The 24,019-nt window shown below is 47.1% G+C and overlaps 1 protein-coding gene across 6 annotated transcripts in view; it reads left to right on the forward strand.

Annotated features, from left to right (window-relative positions):
• FSTL4 (follistatin like 4) overlaps window positions 1–24,019 on the forward strand; it is a 471,313-nt gene that overhangs the window by 169,609 nt on the left and 277,685 nt on the right. The window contains exon 1 of one of the 6 annotated variants that reach the window (XM_072957382.1): window positions 2,763–2,853. The exons of the other annotated variants lie outside the window; for them this stretch is intronic. The gene's annotated coding sequence lies outside the window, so the exon portion shown is untranslated. Of the gene's footprint in view, window positions 1–2,762; window positions 2,854–24,019 lie in introns of those variants that run through there. 6 annotated transcript variants of the gene reach the window in all.

Here is a 24,019-nt window from a genome sequence, read left to right on the forward strand (position 1 = left end):
GGGTCATGTGTGCTCCCTGATCCAATTAGCTGTGGTTATAGAAAGGCACAGGGTACAAAATGTGGCTGCCTACTGGTATCCTTTTAGCTGGATCTGCGGCTGAGATAGCTTTCCTCAGAAGGGGCTGTGGTGTGGTAAGAACAGTGAGCAACTGGACTGGTGTCATGTGCTAGCCACAGGAAGGGAGGGGGCTGAGCACAATTGTGTAAGTCTAGATTCTCGTCCTCAAGGATCTGGTTGGAAAGGAAAAAGGTCACATGCAGCTCCCTCAGCTAATGAAGCTGGACATCTCAGGCTTCTTCTGGTCACGTCCTGTGCCAGGGACACGAGCCCTTGGTAGACCACCCACACTCCACACAGATGCCAGCCTAGCTTGTGGGGGTCCAGAGGAGCCTGGCCCCCTACTAGCACAGCTGTGCTTGAGATGTCCTTGAAGGTGCAATCTCTGACCTTGCTGGAACTCAGGAGATATATCCCAGGCCCAGCAACTGATTCACAAAACCTTTTGGAGGTGGACCTGAGAGGTGACCCAGCAGCAGAATCAGCAGTTGCTGCAGAGGCACTGGAAGAGGGGCTCCTACAAAGGCTGCCATGCCCAGAGCTGGACAAGAACCTTCTTTGGTGGGTAGCTGACTTCCCCGACCCTGTTGCACAGCTGGATTCCAAGGCCAGAAGAGATGGGCAGCAGAAGCCTCCCATTGTGGGATGCAGCTTCTGCTCTGACCCTGCTCTTGGGTCCATTCTGTGACTCTGATGGAGCTTCCTGCCTTCCAGAAAAGTCTCCCTGGGGCTGCATGTAGGCAGCGCCCTTAAGTAACACACATTCTAAATTTTGTTCCCGTTTGTCTTTAAAATGTTTTGTTTTCTCCCAATTCTCTTGGAGTAAGAGATAAAATCTGGGTAGGGAGCTGAGTCTGTGGTTTTTCCTTCTGCTGGGAAAATTGATCATCCTAAAAACCTATGTGGCCTGTGCTCGGGGAGGGCTGGGGACGTTGCTGGGTAGGTACAGTAATAAACTTCTGGAGTCATAAATTTATCGGAGCAAGCTGACAGGAAGGTATCGTCTGGCCAACATGAGCTTGTGGCCCAACCTGGGAATATTCATGCACGGTCCTTGGGATTTGAAAGGTACTATTTTATAGAGAAATGGGCAAAATCTCATTTGACTTACCACTTGGTCTTTTGGGGCCAGTGGCTTTGTTAATATGTGATGCCAGCAGGTGGTTTTGTATACAACCATTGTGTCCAGGGCTTGGTACAGGCTGTAGTCTGTAGGTAGGACTTCAGCATTGAGAGTCTGGAAAACTAGGCTCCACAGTCCGTTTAACTCTGTGACCTTAGAGCAGTTGGTTAACCACACTGAACTCAGCTGCCCCAACTGTAAAATGGGGATGACACTCATGTTTGCCTCATACAGTTATCGCTAGGATTAAAGATGATATATACAAATACCTTGGCACAGGGCCTGGCAAACAGTGAGCCTTCAAATCTTAGCTACGATCATTAATTATGGGTGAGTGGACCAGATCTTCTGCCCGTTCTCCATGTATGAACCGTGGCATCTGGGAGTTGTGCCAGAGCTTTGTCCCCATAGCCTGGTAGGCATTTGACATGTGCACAACATCTGAAGTCCTTGTTCGGCCAGGCTCAGAGCCGGTGCTGCAGGGTCAAGGCCCTCGGCCGGTGGGGCCGCCCAGGGCAGCAGGAGAGTCAGGGCTGGCCCACCAAGTGCACAGCTGCACAGCTGGCTTGCTGTCTCTTCTCCTGGTTGCTTACATACATTATCGTATTAAGCCCATTATCCATAATGAAACAGTCAGAATGTTTAGCAACCGAGATATTGTCGCAGTCCTGTGTTGAAGAACTCTGTTGTTATGAAATGAATCATTTCCAGAAGAAAACAAGTGAAAGCTCCCACAGCCATATTCCTAGGCTGAGAGCAATAACTGTTTGAATAGCGAGAGTGAGCACTGAGTTGGTCCAGCCCCTTAAAAGGTTTTCTCTGGATGAAATGGTGTTGGCTGAATGGTGTGCATCTCTGGGAGGGTATTCAGGGTGCTGGTGGTAATGAGCAGGGAGGAGGCAGGTGTGGGGACGGCCAAGGCTCCTCTTTGATAAAGAATCAGAGAAGAGGAAATTAGGAAAAGAAAAATCTAAACAGAACATGGAAATGAGGAACTGAGAAGGCTGGCCAGGTCTTTGCTGTGTGTGTCTTCTGTCCCCAAAGAGTCCAGAAGCCCAGGGCTGGGCAGCCCTGTGGCCATGGCACAACCACACTTCAGGGGAAGCCCTCCCATGGTTTCTAGAAGGCTTCTGCACGGGAACGGGGCTATGATAGGGTGGCAGGAAAATGCCTGCACTTGAAAATTGTTGCCAATTTTTTGTTTTCTTATGTTTGTAGTTACTTTCAAAAGAGAGCATAAGACTGTTGAGACGGTGAAGGCAGTTTTTTAGCAGGTTCCAAAGCAGCCTTCTGATCGACCTGCAGAAATGACCCAATGGGCCCAAGCTCTCTGCAGCCTGACTGGGGAAACTATATAGTACTGGCACAGCGTGCTGCATTGTTCATTCGCATTAAAATTTTCTTTTTCATATTATGTGCTTTTCTAAGGTCCAGTCCAGTTAATTCCAGATGAGCCTTGCAGAAGTATTACTATTTTTTTGTTTCTTCAGCCAGCCCTTCCTCCAACAGATATTTGTGGAATGACCCCATTTGTAGCAGGCACTGTCCTGGGCCCTGGAACAGAGATACAAGTCTAAGCAACTCTGCTTTCAACCTGATTCTCGCCTTTCTTTGTGTCCTGCCCTCAAATCCGTGGAGTATTTCTGTCACATCTGCTGTCTGTCACACAGGTGAGAAAACAGACTGAGCGTGATTGGTGGTTGTATGAACTACCAAAGTCAGTGTGAATCAGAAGCCAGAATTCTCATTCCTGTTCCCCATCCCCTCTTGTCCACCCAGTTGCGTTTCTCATCTTTCTTCTTTCCATCCCCGCTCATCAACTCTAACCTGTCCCCTCCCTCATTCCTTCAGGGTTGAGCTATTGACTTCTCAGGGTGATAAGATGATGGAATCAAGTCCTCTGTGCTAATGGGTAGAAGCTGATGATGACTTCCTGTTATCCTCCGTGCGCTGGCTTTACCCTACCCATAAAGGCATCGACTTGTCAAACTAACCTCTCGCCTTTGGCTCCAGCAGACTGTTAGCTAGAATTGGGGATACACCCAGACTAAAATTATATATATAACTAAGCAAGTGCTTATTTCTGCCATGTCACAGACCCCTGGGAATTGGCACAGCCTTTCTTTTGTATAAAATAATTACCAGCATTTTCCCTGAGAGAGTGGCAGCTTTGATGATATGCCATGAGGACTCCCTGAAGCTAAAGGTCCTTTCCCAGCTCCAAAGAGACCCCCAGCCTTGTTGGGATTGCAGGTAGCCCCTTCCTCAGTCTCTGGGATTTTGCAGTTTTCTTGCCTGAAATAAACCTACCTGAAAAATATATTCCCAAGCAAGTGGCTTGGGTATTTTTGATGAGGGTTGAGAAGAGATGTGGTTTATTGGATTTTATCTTGCAACTGATTTGTTTCTGCCAGACGTTGATATGCAGCCCTGATGCCGTGATTTCAGGCCTCGGGAGTATTAACGTTATAAACAACCTTCCATTGCTTCATCTGCTAGGAGGAACCTTAATTTATCACATAGATGTTAGAATTGCAGTTTCTCATCCACTCATAAAAAAAAAATCGGTAGCTATAGGGAATGCATCCCCTCTTTTAAAAATTCGTTCTAAGGAATAAGAGAGAATTTATTCTAAAATATCTTCCTCCCAGTGGAAATAAAAATCCTACTTAATGGCCAGGAATCTCCCCTGGGTTTTGATTAAGAAGGAACTGCCAAGATGGGCATTTCCTCTCTGACTGTTTGTCTTCTGGGCTAGTAAGACTTCAGGAAGAACATTTTATCTTAGGTTCTCAATGGGGTGGGGGGCCTCCTGGGGCACAGAGGTCAGCCTGTGAGAACCAGCTGCCGCCAAGGGTGTGCGGTGGGGATGCTCACTGGTGCAGAGACCTGCCTGGGGCCCAGAGCCAGAGGACAAGGGCAGGACCCTCTTTGATTCTTTAACTTCAGACACAGTGCCCCTTGTGCTGTGTTCTTACATTTGAAAACAATACTCTTCATATTTTTTTTCCTGATTATCAAAACAGGGCATGTCCTTTTTAAAAAAAATAATATATATGTAGAGAGGGAAACAAAAATTACTTATAATCCCACTACCAGAGATCGTCTTTATTATCATTCTGATTTATATTCAGCCTGTTCTCCCTTAAAGCTTTTATGTTGTTTCCACAAACTGGGATGTTCCTGGACACTTGATTCTGTAACCTGATTTTTTTCACTTAACACTGTATTTTTTATTTATTGTTATTAAAACGTATATATTCTGCATCTCTGCACAAAGAGGCTGTTGTGATGTCGTGAGGATGCAGCAATGACCGGGCCCACAGGGACCAGACTTCATGGGGTGCTCATCCAAGGTGGGAGAACAGGCATTAAACAAATAATTGCACCAACAATCACTTGTTTACAACTGTGATAAGAGCAATGAAGAAGAAGGACCAGGGACTGTGGGCACCTGACCTAGTCAGGGTAGCAGGAGGGCTTCCCTGAGGAAGTCGCATGAAGGCAGAAAACTGACAGATAAGTAAGTCTCATTGTCAAAGCAAAGAGCCCAGGGGAAGAGGGGGAGGGAGACAAGGAAGGGAGGCAGGGATGCTGAGAGCAGTCTGTGTGGCTTAGAGAGTGAGGGAGTGGGTGGCCCAGGATGTCACAGGAGAGGTAGGTCAGGACCAGATCACTCAGAGCCCCAGTTAAGGATGTTGGGTTTATCCTAAGAGCATTGGTAAGCCATCAATGGCATTTAATCAGGCATGTGACTTGATTAAGATTACGGTTTTACAGGATTATTCTGTTGCAAGGAATGGGGCCTCTGGAGTGGCTGTGGGAAGTTGAGTTAGGAGGCTAATGCAGTAATCTGGAAGAGCAGTGCCAGGGCTTTGGAATGGAGTGATAGCAGAAATGGGAGGAGTGGGGGAAGTCTGCCTGTTCTTTCCTTTGTTGGAGGAGAGTATTAACTAAGATATGGTAACTTACTAGATATGGAAAGCAAGAAAGAGGCCACGAGGGTGCTTCCTGGATTCCTGCCTTTTGCCACTGGACAGAGTCACTGGATGCTGCGGTGGGGACTCCTGGGGGAGGACCAGGACTTGGGGAGTGGATAATGGACCCTGGTTTAAACATGTCAAGCTAGTTGAAGCCATCTCTTTTGATTCATGGAACTTTTGTTAAATATTCAGGAATTTGATGAGCCAGTTGTTTGAAATTGGCCACCAAAGGAGTACTCCCACCATGGAAACTGGCAAAGGCTACAATCTAGGATCTGCCCCTCACTTCCTTTCCTGGAGAGCCAGTTGCTAAACATTTACCAGCACACCACTGTTTATAACCAATTTTGTTTCCAATGCTACTTTGTGGATAATTTCCATTGGAATCTGAGAAGGAGAGTTATTTGTGATCACTTTGATATCCTCTGATTTTGTTTTAAGTTACCAGCCCCTTCTGCTGAAGAGGGAGTAAGTGAGGAACTTGTTGAGATGGTGAACCTCCCCAGTCTCTGTATCAGTTCTCTGTTGCTGCTGTAACAAATCATCACAAGCTTAGAGACCTGAAACTACACAAATTTATTATCTCTAGGTTTCTGTACGTCAGGGGTCCACCTGGGCCCAGCTGGGTTTCTGCTTAGGGTCTCACAAGGCGCAAGTCAAGGGGTTGGCCAGACTGGCCTCTTGTCTGGAGGCTCTGGAGAAAAAAACCCACTTCCAGTCTCCTTCATGTTGTTGGCAGAATTCAGTTCCTTATGAAAGTGGAACTGAGACCCCTGACCTCTTACTGGCTGTCAGCACGGGGCCACTCTGCTCATAGAGATCACATGCATTCCTTCCCACGGGGCCCCTCCACCTTCAGGTCAGCGACAGAACATCGGGTCTTCACATGGAGGACCTCTGACTCCTCTGCCACCAGATATAGACAACTCTGTCTTTAAGGGATGGTGCTATTAAATCAGTCCCACTAGATAATCCCCAATTTTAGGGTTAACACTTCCTGTCTTGGTTTCCTAGGCTGCTGTAACAAAGTACCAGCAACTGGGTAGCTTAAAACACTGGAAATTTGTTCTGACGGTTCTAGAAGTTAGAAGTCCAAAATCAGGGTGTCAGCAGGGCCTTCTCTTCTCAAAGACTCTAGAAGAGGACCCTTCCTTGCCTCTTTGAGCTTCTGGTAGCTCTAGGCCTTCCTTGGTTTGTGGCCGCATGACTGCAATCTCTGCCTCCATCTTCATGTGACCGTCTTCCCTCTGTGACTGTGTCCATGTCCAAGTTCCCCACTTCTTATAAAGACACCAGTCAGGTTGAAGTAGGGTCCACCCTCATAACTTCATCTTAATTTGACTGCACATACAAAGACCCTGTTTCCAAATAGCCGCATTCACAGGTACCAGGGGTGAGGACTTCAACAAATCTTTTTGAGGGACACAGCTCACCCCATTACAGTGCCTTGGAGCAGAACATAAGGTAATCACAGAAATGCGGTCCCCTCACGCTGGCACTGTTTGGGGGTACACTTTTAGAATTCTCCCTACCGCAGTCTCCGAAGATGCCCTTTAAGGAATCATCTCATTTGCTGACTTACCTGGAAAGAGATTCCATGCCCTCAGGGGTCCCTCTTTGGATGGTCTCAGGTCACACCTGTTCCTCCCTCCTCCAGTTCGGACTGCATTGTCTGCCTCTACCAAACAGGACCGTCTCCCAGCCCACACTCCTCTCTTTCTCGGGGCAGGCTTGGTATTTACTACCTGAGCTGATGAAAGTGGTTGGTACAAGCGACACAGTGATAAGAAAGCGCTCTCCCATCCTTCAAACATGACCAGTTTTGTGCTCCACTCATCAGCAAAGGAGAGTTTGCTCTTGCTTTTTATTTTTTTCTTGAGATTGTGAAGCATATAACAAATTGCTCCCCATTTTCCCTCGTGTGGTTGTGGTCGGAGTCCGTTTTCCTCTCCCCGGCTGCCCGCCACTCCCGACCCTGCCACTGTCTGGCGGTGCGCCTGCGCAGGCTGGAGTCATCTCCGCGCCCACCTATTTGCGGTCTGCCCTCTCTTTTCATCTTCCCAGGAGCACCTTTCCCGCAGGGAGTGATGGCTGAAATTACACAGCACTTAGAGTCTCCCTTTTCTCTCCCCCTTCTCTAGATGTCAAGCAAATTCAGAAGTGAAAGCACACATCTTGCAAAGCAAACAGGAGTCTTGTTGGTGTCCGTGTTTTACAGGAATGTTGAAAGCTGAATGGCTTCCCACTGTGTATCCAGTTTGTTCTCTTCTGGGCAGTTTCCTTCGGAGAATTTAATTCTGCTAAGTTATCGTATGATCGTCCACTCTGTCCAGAAAGGTTAGAGAGGAGAACTAGTCATTAGGAAATCCTTTCTGGAAATGGGCTTGGTGGTTTTATCAGATTTTGTATCTTCAAAGGTTGACATGTTAATCAGTTTGATTTTTTTTTAACATAGCTATTTGGTAAAATAGCCTTATAGTGCGAGCTTGGAAAATTATCACTGTTGTTATTTTATGTTTCTGCAAGCTGACCTTTGTACCCTAAGATGATATGACACCCCCTAGAGTCAGGAGCCTGAGCCTTCTTGCTGCTGAACAAAGTTCCAGGCTTGTGTGCTCTGACCTAAACCCTTTGGGCTCAAAGCTTTGTGTTGTGGATCATTCTGTGAAGACAGCACAAGGAAGGGCTTCTGAGGAGGAGGGACTTGAGCCCATAACCTTGGTCTCATTAGTCTTGTTCACTGGTGGAGTCACGCAGTGTGATGAGCCCAAGACCAGGGCTCTGTCTCTGACCACTGTATCCACTCGGAGTCTCATTGGTGCATGGAACCAAGACCAGTCAGCAAACCTACCGTGAACATTGTGTCTTTCTCTGCAAAGTGAGGGCTCAGCTTCTTTTGCAGGGACATTGGGAGGGTCACATGAGTTCTTAGAAGTGAAAGTGGGATGGTGGTGAAAAGGGGGATGGAGAGCCAGCCTCGTGAGATAAGACACTTCAGCTTAAAATGAGGCCTGCGATGGGCTCTCTGGAGCTCGCTCTCTACTCCTGCAGCAGAATAAATATTTGTTCAATGCTCTGAATGTTTATGAAGCACCCTCTACATCCCCAGCCTTTTGCTGGCCCATGAGAGACGATAAGAAGGATACAAACCACATGGTTCGCAGCCCCTCTGTCTAGTTGTAAAGAAAAGACTTACATGGCATGGGCACTAGGTACATTTCGATTGATTGAACAAATGAGTGTCAAACCAAATGTGAGAAGGCAGAGTTTGGGTCCTGGATAACTCCATTATCCAGCAGCAGTGTGCCATGGGAGGCGGGGAGAGGGAGAGAGCACTGCTGCCTCAAAGACTTATGGGGGAAGGGGAGGGGTGGAGTGGCATGGCCTTGGCAGTATGGCGGTGGCCCCACCCCCAACACTGGGGCTCATCTCAGAAGGGATTTAACATCATGTAAGAGTGTGCTTCACTGAAGCAAAGATAAGCTGTCACTGTTTTGAATAGCAAATTTTAAGCTGAACTGGAACCCTGGGATGTTGTTTCACTCCTGGGTTTGAACCTGGAGAAGCGGTAGGCAGTTACAGTTGGTGCAAATCTTTCCAGGAAACTCCAACTCCATTGCCCTGATCAGGGAAGTCTGACTTTTACTTCGATCCACAACAAAGTGAGTCTTCTACCTGGGTCACTAGGGGATTCTACTGTGCCTCCCAGGTAACCATGAGAAGACTGCTGAAATGATCAGATCCTTCCAGAGAGTTCAGCAGAGACTTGGCCTCTGATTAATCTTGGAGCTATTTTCCTGGCTTTAAACCAGGCATCTCAGGACCAGGATAGACAGGGATCTAAAAAGAGCGACCTCGCAGATCTCCCATGTGTCAATTTCTTAATATGGTTTTGAAAAGGGCTGACGTTCCGTCAGCCTGCAAGCGGATATCTGAACTGGGCATTTATGGCTGGGGTCCGTCTGGCTGGTCGCTGCCCATGCCACACCAGCTGTTAAATATTTGGAAAATTACCAGTAGGCAGAAGTTGTGTGTTCAAGCACTGTATGTTTGTGTGTGTGCACATGTGTGTGTGACTTGTTGATGCGGGCAATGTGCTGGGCTTTGGGGATCCGGGGAGTTCCTGTATTTCCTGTCAGACACCCATGTAGGGGCTGGGTAGGCATTTCTTCTAAGGCACCATGGCTGAGCCTAGCTCTGAAGTAACTGGTTCACCACGGGACTATCCAAGACCTTCCCTTTCCACTGAGGAGGAGCTTCCCCTGGAGGGGGCAGGGCTTAGAGCCCTGGGGGCTCAGATAAATCTGAGTTCCAGTCCTGCTTCTACCCCTTGGATAGCCATGTGACCTTGAGATGCTCGCCTTCCTTGAGTCTCCTCTCTGCTAAGATGGATATAATAAAGCCTACCTCCTAGAGAAGGTGTGGAAGTCAGAATAAGAAGTGTAAAGCCCTCGAAACAGTGTTTGACTCATAGTACCCACTCAACAGATGGCAGTGACGGCTGCTGATATTATTATTGTTCTTGTTTGCCAGAGAGGCTGGGGCAGAAACCTCTGTTCCATGCTCAGCCTGAGCCCAGGCGGCCCTGCAGCTTGTTCTGGATCCCCGTTCATCAAGCTTCTTCCCCTGACATCCAGTTGTGGGACATAGTGTCCTTGATCCAAAGAAAGAGCAGACTGTCTCTATCGGATCCAGAATCTGCAATGTCACACACACAGGAAGGCAGCAGACAGGGTGCTGGAGCTGAAGACCTCTGACCTGGCACCCGGGCCAGAGTCTCCAATGCACTGACATCCGACATCTCTGATGAGCCTGGAACGTGATTCAGACTGAGATGCATGAACTCTATGCTCTCAAGGAGTCCCTGGGTCTGCCTGTTCTGCCCACTCATTTTTTCCCTTTCTCTTTAAATGGAAGGCAGAATAGAATATGGTTATACAATTTTATTTTATTTTCTAAGTAAGAGATGCTCCCAAGAAAGCCAGGATTTAGACAAAGTTTTGGAGGAAGGAGATTTGCAGGGAAGAAATTACCCAGAAGGCACTTGTGCTGAACCCACACTAAGTGGTCAGTGCCCTGGTCTTGTCTGTGACTTGTGAGATCCGTCTGCAGGCTTAGCACCAGCCGACATACTGGTGGCACCAAGAGAGGCTGGCGAGGGGAGGCTGCAGCTCTTGCCTAGCATCCTTCAGCTCCTCCCTCAAAGATGCACATCCTCAACTGAGCTGTAAGTGTGCTGAGCAAATGGGGCTTCAGAATAAATCCTCAGCTGCCCTCCCTTTATGATGACTGTCCTCCTCCTCAGAGCTTCCATAACTGCCACTGAGGTTTATCCTACATCCTCTCATCTCTTTCTCCAACAAAGTACTGTTTGAGAAAGTTTTCTGGCCCGGGACTCACTCTTCATGGTCTTGCTTAGTAAGAATTGCAACACAGAGGCTGATAAGAACTGGGGTTATTATTACAGAAGCTATACTTTGAAGCTGTCCTTTCACAAATAGTATATCATGTCTTTTAAGGCCCTTTCCAACTTTCTGGAGCCTTTTTCAGATTTCATAAATGACCATCATTCTTTCCTCCCTGCCTACCCAATCTGTTCTGATTCCCTGCTTTTTATTGAGCACCTGCTCGGATGTCTAGTGTGAGGTGATGCTCTAGCACAGCCAGAGGCAGGAGTTGGAGCAGACACAGCCCCTGACCTCATGAAGGCTCTTGGGAATCAACACAGTGCAGGGAATCATCTCCAGTGGAGACCCAAGGGCTGAGGTGAGCAGGGGAGGTCCTGGAAGAGGAGGACACTGGGTCCTGAGGAACAGGTGAGAGGAGAGAATTAGGCTCGGGACCTCCAAGACCAGAAGGTGGGCAGGAGAAGGACAGGTGAGAGATACCAAGGAGCTGCCAGCATCAAGGACTCCCTCTGGGTGGGGGTGGGGGGGGTGGGGGCTGGGGGTGGTCCTAGCCAGTCCTATAGGCAGTGAACAGGAGTAAGGCTAGGCCCTGAGCCACGAGGGGAGGAACTGTCCTGTGGGCTGTCTGGGAGGGGAAGAGACTAGTAGAGAGGAGCCCAGTTAAAAGTGATTTAGTCTCCCTTGGGCCCTGCCTCCTCTGGGACAGCCCTAATCTGAAAGGTGGGCAGAGGCAGGCGGAGATGGTGCAGGGTTTTCTTGTCCTCATCCTTGCCTGTGCATTTCCTGCTGAGGCCTCACCATCACTTCCATCCCATGTGAGAGAGGATGGCTCATCTCCTGGGTCTGGGTTAATTCAGAATCTCATTCAGCAAATGTAGGTCTTTGCCTAGGACACAGGTCTTGGGGGCTCTACAGTTCCTTTGGTGGGAGGGCTACGTGGCCAGATGTGGAGGGGAAGTGACGTCATCAGCGGCTTTTCCTCTGAGACCTTAGACCTCTGTGGACCTTGGCTGCGGAGGAGTTAGCATGAGGGAGCGCCAAGGGCCAGACCACGAGAATGGCAGAGTGTTCTCCCTTCCTAGGTTAGCATCTTACAGAGCAGTCTGCGTTTGAATCCCCAGGGCAGCTTTCTTGGTTTGTCCAAATGTTTGCACACCTGCAAAAAGTACACTCCACCCATGAAATACATGCATTCTATTTAAATAAATTAAGTATAGATGGTTTGGGATTTCAGACATAGTTGTAGAACATGACACGCGGTTAGGAGATGGATCTCAGTTAAGTGCTGTAGGTGGTGGTGGTCCTCCTGCTCCCAGCAGCAGAGCCACCACACAGCACATCTGCCCCTCCTCTGCCGCCGTACATCACAGAACTCAGGGGAACCCAGAAGACCCCTGAGCTGCCAATCCTGAGGCCACCACCTGGGCAAAATGCCCATGATTACTTGAGAAACCTCTCTCAAGGCAGAGAGCCTAGTGACTCCTGCTTTAAACAATTCTAACCACCTCGATGGCTTGGTTTCACAGCCCATGAGCAATTAGATGCAGGAAGGGAGCTGCCAGAGGCTGCAGATTCTGGCCACAGTGCAGGGGACAGATGGCAGCCTGAAAGCAAACTGCAGAAGTGGACAGAAGGTCCCTAGTTTACACAGAGTTGGCTCAGACCTCCCTCCAAAACCTCATTAGGCCCTGGGGTGGTCCTGGGAGCAGAGCATGGGCTGTCATTGTTGTTCACTAGGATAATCTGACTTCTCCACGAAGCCCCAAGGGCTATTCACTTCTCTCCTTGTAAAAGGACGGGGTGTGTGGAATGCCCTGGGAAAGGGACTCATCCAGAATGATCGTACTTAGACTAAAGCAAGTTTTGCCTCGCAAAGATCTGAAGCTCAGTTATTTGGATTATCTGCATATCCCCTTAGAAGTATCCTCAAATGTGCCAGTTTTCGGTTGTGATTTATAGCATTTACTTCCCAGGGTTGAAGTTCAGTTTTATTTCATTGTCCTCACTGAGAGGGACAGCTGCCTTCTAGGTGTGACCACCACATCTGAGAGCCTTGCTGTTTCACCCGCAGTCAGGTGGAAGCCCTGGAAACTAGCAGCAGAGTTTCTCTGAGAGCTGGGAACTGTTGCCCCCCTCGCCCCTCCCTGCAGGAGCCTGGGCAAGTCCCAAACCTGCTTATTAACAGCACGTGCCTCCCACACCTCATATCAGCTGCGATCCCTCAGTCCCGGCCGGTTTGTAAGCAGACTAGCATTGGTGTCGATCCTTTTCATAAATTATTCTGGTGCTTGTTCCTGGACTGATTCCCGTCAGGATGCTATGGGCCAAAGTAGGAACCATCCCTCCTCTTTGCTCAACACGGATTTGTTTGGTTTTCTGCTTCAGAAATGGAGACAGTTGTTTGCAGCCTCACCAGTCAAAATATTTGCTAAAAGTAACCTGCAGTTCCAGGACTGTGAAAAGAAAAGGAAAAAAAAAAAAACAGTTCACTTTCCAGGTTGATCAAAGTGTTCGCATCTAGTCCTGTGCTTCTCTATATGCTGGAACTTTGTGTTCATGCCAAAGTCGCCCCAGTGGGTTTTCCCAGGCTGCAGGCTGAAGGCCACCTTCATTTACATGCTGTAATGGAAATAGATGTGTGCATAAACCAGATCACGCTCTTCAAAGGGGCATCGGGATTTCACAGTTTTCAGATACAGTTTAGTCCCATGGAAGTTAGATTTAAGTTGATCAAAATCTGTGCTCAAAATCCCATAAGGTCTAAGGACGCAGTTGTTGAACATCTTATCTTCAAAAACTCTCTTCTCAGTGTATTCTATGCTGGCAGGGTATCCAAAAATGTCTTCAAATGTATTTCAAATGTGAGATTCCATGTGCGCTAATGTCCTCTGCGGCATTGGCAGTGGCACCAGTGATTCCGTGAACTCACTCCTGTGTAATGCTGGGCTTGGGAAGCTTTCAAGGAAATTAAATTACACATTTGTACAACACAGTTGTAAAAAAGACATCGCCACAAGCATCATCTGAGACAGGCTAACCCAGCGTTAAGCCCACAGTGGCAGATAACAGTTGTGAGACTGTCACATATGAAATCCTCCATCGTCCTGACTCTCAGAAAGTGGAAATATCTTCCTTTTCTTCTTTCTGCTGCTGTTCAGATGTTGTTGTGTGTGTAGCCTCTCTGTTCCTCAGTTAACTGTGAAGTGGATGACAATACCGATTTCATAGGGCTGCCGGGGCGCTCACACGTCTCAGTATGGCTGAAGCGCTTAGAAAGTGCCTGGCGCGTAGTGGGTCTGCTGCTGCTATTATACATGCTAGAGCTCTGTGCTTCACTGTGAGAGTTTTGTTTCATTTTGTGTAGTTTGAAGTAACTGTTGGCTGGAGCTGGTTTTTAACCTCAGAAGAAAACAAATATTCAAGCAAGAGGCTAGAAGGCTCAACTGCTGGCAGAGGGATGATCTGGCTTGACACCAGACCCCTCCACTATCCCCACTCAAACATGTATAAATGCTGGATGAAACATCACTGGGAGAAAAGGGCTTTTTGTTTTCTAAATATATGGCTGAACCTGAAGATCAGGGAGATTCCTAGGTGCCAAAATGAACACTCTCAACGGCAGTGATTAATGAGCACGCCGCTGTGATGGCACTCTACCGTTTCATGGGGCAGTGTCAAATCCAGACACAAGCCATGGGGGTTAGTAGCAGGGCCTTTAATATCCATGCCAACAGAGCAGGTGTGGTCTGCCTACACAGTACAGAAAGGCCCCTGCATTAAGCCAAAGACTGGGAGACAGCCAGAGACTACAGAAGAAATTTACCTGCTGGGTCAGGAGAGTGGCAAGTAATTTGTGATCTAGGGTTTTCTCCACACATCAGTGTGAGGGTCTGAATTTACACTATCTACGTGGTACTGAAATTCGAAACCTAGAAATTAACTTGAAGGTAGGTCCCAGATCAGTAAAACCACTAGAGATCCTCGAAGAAACACATGTAAATCCATTTCAGGGGAATACCTTCACATGAGACTGTATGGGATGCCCGAGGGAAAAAGAGAACATGAGCCTAAAAATATAAAATTGCTGATCATAAGGAAGTAACTTGTCATGAGGAAGAGTTAACTGACTCAGCATACAGGAAGGTTAGCTTCTCCAGAATCTTTAGATAATAAAACAATGTAAAAGTAACTATTTAAAATTTTGTGTTTGGAATGATTAGAATAGTAAAAAGAGAGAGGAGAATTATAAAGACAGAATTGTAGAGAAAAAACACAGGTAAATTTGGAAAGGTAGAATTTCTAGAAATCAAAGTTATTAAAGTTGATAACTTAGTGGAGCATATTAAGCACATTAGACATAGCTAAAGAGAATTATTGAACTGGAAAATAGATCTGGGAAAATTTTCTGAAAAGAACTTGGAGACACACAAAGATGAAAAATATAAAACAGATGTTGAGAGAGAATGTTGAGACACTGAGATATTGTTAAAGGATATTGTTAAGATTTGGGGAGAAAGAATAGGAAGGTCCTTAAGGAAAGCATGAAGGGAGTGGGGGAGAGGAAATATTGGAAGTGGTAATGGCTAAGAATTTCCCAGAATTAAAGGAATACATAAATTTCTAGACTGAAGAAGCACACCGAGTCCCAAGCAGAATGAATACAGGGTACATCACAGCAAGCTGCAGAATACCAAAAATACAAAAGCAACCAAAGAGAAAAAAAAAAAAGATTAACTGCAAAGGAACAATTACTGATTGCAAAATTTTTATTAGCAGCAGTGGAGGCCAGAAGAGAATTGAATATCTTCCAAGTTATGAGGGAAAATAGTCAACTTAGATTTCTATTCAACAATGAGGGCAAAGATACTTCATAACAAAGATTTGAGAGGTTACCATTCACAGCCTCTCTCTGGAAAAACTACTAAATGATATCCTTTAGGAAGAAGGTGATTGAACCCAGAAGATAATAATGGGATACAAAAATCACTGACAAGAAAGGCTAATAGTCAAACATATGGGTAAACATAAGTAAGCATTGACTTTAGAAAAATAGCAATTATAAGAGGATTAATTTGGGGTGTTTAAATATGAGATGGGAGGTGATAATGATGACCAATACTAAAGCATTTTATGATTTTTGTGTTATTTGAGAAGATAATAGGCCTTAATAGACTTCAGATTTTTAAGTCAAAATGCATATTAAAAATTTAAGAGTAACCTGTAAAAGAACAGAAATAGAATATAACTTCTAACACAGAAGAGTGGAAAAGGGGTTTGGTTAAATAAATTCAACCATTTATACATAAGGCAGGAAAGTATAAAAAATGAAGCAGAGTAAAAGCATAATAATACAGTAATAATATACAATAATAAAATGCCAATACATAAATTTATAAAATAAAATGGCAAATATAAGTCTGAAAATATCAGTAATAATTATTAATGGGCTGATCTGTTAATCAACTGCAATTCTTAGATTCAATTTTTAACATCTGAGATGTGCTACTTACAAGTATCATGTCTAAATATAATGACTCAAAATTTGAAATGAAATCTGTGGAAAAAGATTTAATACTAAAGGTATATATACTAAAAGAAAAAAATGCTTTGTGGTAACATTAACATCAAAGTGTACTTTAAGGCATGGACACTATTGGGTTAACTGCACTCTGACAAAAGACACAATTCACTGTGAAGATGTAACAATTATGCACTTAACATAGATGCTAAATAGACATAAAGCAAAGCCTGGAAACTTAAATAAGAAAATTTACAAATCCACCATCATGATGGTTAATATATATTTCATAAAATAAGCCAAGCAAATAAAAATTTATTAAAAATAGCTATTTGAAAATTATGATTAACTTAATCAAATCTCTGTATGTAAAACTATGCATCTAGTATACATCCTTTGCATATACAATTACAAAAATTAACCGCATTCTAGGCCACAAAAAAGCTTCAACAAATACCAAGTAATTGCTAGACCATAGTCTTTGGTCAATATGCAATAAAATTAAAAATAGGTAACAAAGAGTCCACTACAAATAATACATTCAGAAAGTTAAAGATACACTTCTAAAATACAATTTTATATAAAGTTATAAACCAATGTTACCTAAATTAAATATTGAACTATCTCAGTAACTCAAGGGTCAGGGAAGTGATTGTAATGAAAATTACTGAATATTTAGAACTGAACAATAATGAGTTCATTATATATCAAAGTATATAGGATGCTGCTAAAGTGGTACTCGGAGGGAAAGTTCTAGCCTTCGGTGTGATGTTAGGAGGCTAGGAATGTTGAAAATTAAAGTGCCAAGAGTTCAACTCAAGATAAATGTAAGAACAGAAATTAATAGAAATTAAAGGAACAGTTGTGATGATCATGAAGCCACAATGTGGCCTCCTGGAAAAAAATGAACAAAATACATTAAACTCTAGCAAGACTGGTGGTAATTATGCTCATATGCCAAAGACTTATATCTGCCTTACATTTAATTAAGGTCAAAACGACCTAAGAGGCAGATACGTGTGTTATTTCACCACACAGCTACTGGTACTCGTGAGATGTGAGCAAAACACCTCCATTGTAGGACAGACCCTTTTTTTCAATGGCACAATATAGATTTGTTTTAAAAAGCAACAAAACAAAACCATAAATGAGGCAAAAAGGATGGGAGGTGACTTATGAGGAAATAATTATATATAATTACTAAGGCAGGTAAAATAAAGCTTAAAGAGGGAAGAAACAAATTTGGCCAAGAGGAGGATGTTTTACACTAAGAACCTGAAATGAGACTGTGGTTCCTGGCAGTCAAGGTTAGCGCAGGATTGGGCACTTCCTGGCAAAGGGATGAGCTATAGGACATGATGTCACTGGTTGCAGCATTCGGGCTAGATTCTTGATTCAGGGCAGAGGTAAGCCTTTGACCTGGCTTATGTACATGAGCATCTATTCAGATGTCAGCGGTGAGTGGCTGCCTGTCCTTCGTCAGCCTCCAGGGATAGCCTTGGGGACCTGTGGGCAGAGTTAGGAGCCCCCCAGACAGCATGGAGCTGAAGACATAGAGACTCTTGAGGTGGTGACGTAGGATATATCCATTGCCCACAGGGCACTGTGTGTGCTCTAAAAGGGAAGTTTTCTCCCCAGAATCAGCATTGGTCCCTGAGCTTCTACATGGGTTCTGAGAACATTTCAGTAGTCTCAGACTATGGTTCTCCTGAGGGTCGTGGACAACATTTGAGATGGTAGCACCTTCTAGACAGGACCTAAGAGACACTGGAGGGTTCCTCCCTTGGAAACAGAGGCCCTCCCTGCATGCTGCCCAGGTAGTCACAGTGGCAGTCCCTTGCATCAACAGCCATGGGTATACGGTTATTACGTGATCAGGTTGGTTAGGTTTCTCCCTCACTCCGTATCACATTGCCCCTTCCCCACAATCAGTGCAATGAGAATTTCTCATCAGGAGCCAGGCTTCCACTGTACACTGGGATGGGTAGATGTTCCCCAGAGGTTAGCTAAAAAGTGGGCTCCCCTGAGGGCCTGCCCCTTCATTTCAGAGGTCCAGAGTTTGGTGTTTCTCTTAAGAGTCCTGGATGTCTCTGGGCCTGATGAGTAGCACCCTCTGGCAGGATGGATTCAAAGGGAGGAGTTGCCAAGCTTCCAGGGGCACCAGTCTACTTATTAAATACCATCTGCGGGGCGCCTCCCGGGGCCTGACCCTTGGCGTGACGTTGGCGAGATGGATTTTGGGGCAGGTCCTGCAGCAGGAGCTGAGCTTCAGGGAGCCCAGGCTCCATGCATTTCTGATGAGCCGTCTCTATAAGGAAAAGCAGATGCCAGAGAAGCAAGGGCCAGGGTCCCGAGGCAGTGGGAGGGGTGAGGTGCCTCCCTTGGAGGTGGGGAGCATCCTGGGCCTGTGAGATTAGGATGAAGGTGGGTCCTCTGAAGCACATCTAGTTTATTCACAGCCTAGCATGCAGCCTACCCCACCTCCCCAAGGAAGTTCTTGCTTTGATGTTTTCCTTTTCCTCAAGAATGAAAATGGCAACAATTTGGGAACTTTTCTTCCAAATACACCTTTTAATAACATTTCTCACCTGGAGGAAAACACATGATCTCCACCCTGCACACAAAGGGAAATACTCCATCATCCATCCGTGTAGGTTTCTTACCACAGTGGTTGTCTCTTCTAGGCTTTTTAAAACTCCTAAGTAATATAAGATAATTATGTCTACAAAATCAAAATTATTAATACCAGTTTAAAATTACACATACACAGTGATAGATATTCTGGTTTAGCTTCCAGTCCTTTAGGACACAGTGGTGTAGGAAGAGGTCTTAATTCTCATTTCGTAACTATCTTTGTGTGCAGCATGACTACTTCCCTACTAGAGCATCCAATTTCCTGTGTACAAGCTGATAGTGCTGGCAGGACCATCGCTTTCAGATCTCACATCTATGTTTGGTCCTAACGATGTAGAATTCCAGGCCCACAGCAGCAGGGTTGGAGGCTGGAGACCCAGATCTTCTGGAATTTTGTGGGGATTAGAGATGGCCTGAGGTGCCGGTCCTTTGCTGTGGTTCTGTGCAGGGGTCAGCCAAGTGTTGGGGTTGCATTGGGGTTGGTAAGCACGATGGGAGAGGGTGAGGGATGGCACGTGGGGATCCTGCTGTGTGCTGGAGACCCGCAGAGGGGCAGCAGCCTCCTCCCATGGCTGACTCTCCTTCTCTGAGCCAGGACTTGCCATCTACCGGGCACCATGCCCATATGTTCACATCACAGCTCAGTACACACTCCCCAAGACCCGATGAGGTAAGAATCTTACATTTAACAGTGAAAACCTAAAACCCAGAGGCAGTCACTTCTCCGAGGTCACAGAGGTAGACCAACAGCAGAGCAGTTCACCAAGACGGGGACCCTGCCATCACGTATCTAAGGCCTCCGGTGAGTGATGCTTAACCTCAGAGTGGCTCATGCTCCATCATCCTCAAGGAAAGATGGTGACAGCTCAGACTGCAGGCGGAGGAGAATACCAAACAGGCAGCAGCATAAATCGTGGGCGCCTGCCCTTTGCGTGTGTTCATCCTGAACTTGGCACCCCCAGGAGTGGTGCACGCTGAGGGGGAAGTGTGGGGAGATGTAAGCGCATGACGTGGGCGGTGAGACCAAGAGTTCTATGTCAGGCCCCCCCGGTGCTCACATGGTGAAATGCCCACGGTAGAGCATCCTCTCAGGCTCATGGGGTGCTTTTAAAAGGCATCAGGAATGTACCTGCTGTCCGCCTGCTCTGCGTAGCCTCTGCCAGTTCTTCTCCGTGTTTCCCTGGTGTATTGAGTTCCGGGGTCAGACTCAGTTCCTCCCTGCCCCCACCCCACTACAGCTGCTGTCAAGAGCTGTGTAAATGTATTGAAGTCTTTGACAAAGCACAGTTCTCTCCTCAGAAGACAGACATCAGGGGCTCCTGCAGGAGTCAGGGAGGAGCCCAAGGTTCTCCTACTGCTGCGAAATGTCGAGCACGTTACCCTGCCTGAGCCTCAGTTTCCTCATCAGGCAAAAGGGGATAATACTGCTTTGCGTGATTTTGTGGAGTCTCAGTTTGCAGCGCCAAAGACAGTGTGATCCAAAGCTCTCCTCACCCGCAGCCCCAGCTCTCAGGCTCACTAGCCCGTGTAAGCCCGACTCCTGGCTGTGGCCTCAGCCTGGCTGCGGGAACTGGGGGGCCCGGGGGGCGGGGTGGCCTCTAGGCGCTTCCAGTAACATGTCAATCAGCTGTGAAGGGTCACCTGGGTTGTTTTTGCTTCTTTAGTGCAAACCAGTGAGAGTAACTTGTGTTGGATGATGGATTTTTCACAAGGAAACACATTTTTCTTCAACTTATCTCCTCAAAAGCATTTTCAGACGTGGTCAATGACTGAGCTAGTTTTAACAAAACTGAAGGACAGAATGGAGGTGGGAATGATTGCTGGAGTTCTGTCCCTCTCTCTCATTCCTTAGAGAAATCAGTCTCTCTCCCTCTTCCTCTCGGTCTCTCCTTCAGTCTCTCCCTGTCTCCGTGTCTCCGTCTCAGGTTTCCTCGAGAGCTGTCTTTCTTGCTCCCTCTTGGTCTCTTCTTCCCTCCCTGTGGCCCCTCTGTCCCCTCTCTCCCCTCTGTAGGTCCCTCTCTTACACTCTCCGAGTCTCTCTTGCCTGCTTCTTGGGTCAGTCTCTTGCTCTCGGTCTTTGTCTCTCCCCACCACTCTCCTGTCTTTCTGCCCTCCCTCCCTCTCTCGCTGTCTCCGGCTGTCTCTGTCTCTCAGCCCTTCTCTTCTTCACACACACACCCTGCCCTCTCTCATCCGCGAGCCCATGTTTTACTGATGCTTACATCAGTTACAAGTTCCTGAGTGTGAGCTAATTCTGCTGTGGCAAGTACTCCCTCCTCAGCCCAGGAACATGTCCATCTCCCAACAGGAAGTCAGCTTGGTCCAGGGTTGGAGAAAATAGGGATTTGCGACTGGAGGGAGAGTTTGTCTTCTGCAAGGAGCCCCTTGTCACAACTAATTGATTGGGGTGATAAGGAGGCGCTCCCTCAGGTCACAGTGGTTCAGGACCAGCGTGAGCCTGTGTACCTCAGCGACTCAGCCTCCTACACCCACCATGTCTGGTAGCCAGAACTGGCCAAGTTTTCTAGGGACAGAGTGTTAGCTGGGAACCTGGGCAATGGCTGCAAGCCTGTAGCAGAGCCTGCGGCCTGCCCGGCCAACCCACTCAGGACTGCAGCTTGTTTGCAGCTGTCTGGGCTGCTCTTACTTGTGTGTTGGCTCAGAATGTGCTGATTATAAATCCTTTACCTCTTCTAAAGTGGGTTTAAGGGACCTCTGCAGAGCATCAAGTCCTGGCCATACTTGCTACTTTGAGTTGCCGCAAAACTGAAATTAAATTAGATTTCACTTTCAGTGTGCTCAGGCTCAACCTTTGCTAACACAGGCTGGCCACCCTCCCAATTAGCCTGGATTGGCGACGTTTGCCTGCCTGGGTAGCAGTGCCATTGCCTGCCTATAAAGGGCCCCCTACTGCTTCCTCCACGAGTCTCCAGACACATGCTTTTTCGCATATGCTCTTAAGAGCTGAGTGGGAATGTGGACTCTGCCTCCGAGCGTGTTCCAAAGCACGTGCTGGGAGAATGGGCGTCCTGCAGCATGGGCTGCTGCAAGGTCTTTGCTGCTGCCACCGAGTGAAAGTCTTAGTGCTCTAGACTGTCTCATAAATGTTTTTTGGGGGCAGAGAAATGGCATTACCTAGGGCAGTTCCATTTCATTTTTAAGCCAAAATTCATGGCTACTGTCAAGGGTAATATAAATGTATTGAAATCCTTAACAAAGAGATAAAAACAAGAAAAGAGCTAGGAAAGTTCTTTGGGTGAAGTTACTGGTCAAATCATGCCTGAATTGAGATGTAGCCTGAATTGCATCTTTCTTGCAGCAGTAAGAATTGTTACTTGATGAATAAATACTAGGTGCTTACATTTAGATTGCTCTAAGGGCATGGTGCCTGGTAGATTGGCAAGTCCTAGCTCAAAGAAGAAGTGTCAGCCAACATTTATGATCTTAATTTATCCTTTCGACCACCATGTGAGGTAAGAAGAAAGTCATCCTTGTTTTACAGAAAGGGACACTGAGGCCCTCCTGCTGACATCAGTTGTAGAAGTGGGGATAGCTTTGGAGTGTGCTGAATGCTGGCACCAGGTGCTCGTCACTGTGTTACGTTGTCACTTAAGTAAACATTGTTGCCAAGCAGTGTGTAAAAAGTGCCACCACCAAGTGCAGATAAAGCAATGGAAGCTGAGAGAGGAGAAGTTCTCTTTATGGCCAGACAAAAGAGGATGAGGGTTCTCAGATGAGCTGTTTTAAACCTTATCCAAAGCATGTTTTTCTTTGACACATGATGGTTCTTCTAAATGTAGGAGAATGTAGTTCTTCTTGCATATAAGTCAGTAAGTATCATTTACTTTTCCTTCTTGGTCAGTCAAGAATGCAGGGATTTTAACTCTTTTTCTAAAAAAAATTACATCCTGTTTGTGTAAGTGGCCTCTCTTCCAGTGTCATCTTCGGAGTTTTGTGTAAGAGGCCTTTGAGAGAAACATCCTTCTCAAAAAGCTTTTTTCTTCCCGCATTCCAATTTTCTGCAAAAAGGAAGCTTAGAGATGGTGATAGTACCACTTCTGCTGCTGCCTTCCATTTGCTTGTAAGGGTCCACGCCTGGGAGATGGAGAAATTGCCTAGCTTTCTGTGTAGCAGAGAAGTTGCCACACCCAGGGAACAGAGAACCTTTGTGGACCCTGTGCACAGGCAGAGGTGCATATGGGGGGGGCAGGGTGAAGGGGATGGCAGAGCCATTTGGAGACACTGGAAGGCAGGCGTGTGGCTGGAGCCAGGGCATGGAGCGTGACCGAGGCTGGAGATTGGAAGCTGGGGTAGGGGGAGAAAGGTCCAGAGAAGGAAAGTGAGAATGGGCATTCTTGCTGGGAGGCTAGGCAGGCAGCAGGGAGGATCTGGAGGGTCCTGGAGGCTGCAGGGAGGCTGTGGGAACTTTGAAGCCAGACCTCTAGCACTGAATCTGGGGAGACTTGCCTGTGTGAGGGGCTAGGGAGGCAGACGGCGGGCTTTGTGGCAGGACCGACAGCAGGGAAGGATTCATCTTCTGCCAAGTCCCCTCTGCCCCTGCCCAGAGGCTCCCACCTACCCGGAGACCTAGTGCCTTCCACCATCATGTCCCACGTGTACCTCACTGAGCCACAAAAACTGGTAGTAAGCAGCTCCGTGAAACAGTGGCATCAAAAGGAAAAGGCTGGCTGGTGAACTTGCCTTGGCCTCCAAGCTAAATACTGAGACCAGCCTGAGGCCAGGTCAGGGGTGATCTATGGTCAGAGAACAGGTGATGGCTCACATGGCCAAGGGAATCTGAATGGCCTTAGAAGGTCTGGCTTTAGAGAGAGTCCAGCCGTAGCTCCAGCCAGCATACGCTAGCCCTTTTGCTGCAGTGGGCACTGGGCATGGACTCACCACAGTGTGCATGTGTGTTTGGGCACGTTACACGCAGCTGCTGGGCAGAGGCCCGTCTTCAGCCACACCCCCTTTGCTGGGTGCCTGTGCTCTCCCTGAGGGTGGCTTTGGTCCGTGAGAACCTGCAGACTCTGTACAGCACCCCCATGTGGCCCCTATGGACTGTCTGCATGGAGTCAGAGGTCGTCACTCCCAGGGACACACAACCCCCAGTGGGCCTGCTCTGAGCCTCCCTCCTCTTGTGAAATTGCAGCTGACCCTTGCACTGGCTGAGGGAGGATCCTCAAACCTCTTCAAGGGAGGCCTTGGGTCCCCCAACATCTGGCCCACCAACATCTCCTCCTTGCCCCCTGTCCCACACGTTCAGGCAGACATTGCCCGACTGTGGTCCTGC

Source organism: Vicugna pacos, chromosome 3 (assembly GCF_048564905.1).
Source record: "Vicugna pacos chromosome 3, VicPac4, whole genome shotgun sequence".
NCBI classification, from domain to species: domain Eukaryota; kingdom Metazoa; phylum Chordata; class Mammalia; order Artiodactyla; family Camelidae; genus Vicugna; species Vicugna pacos.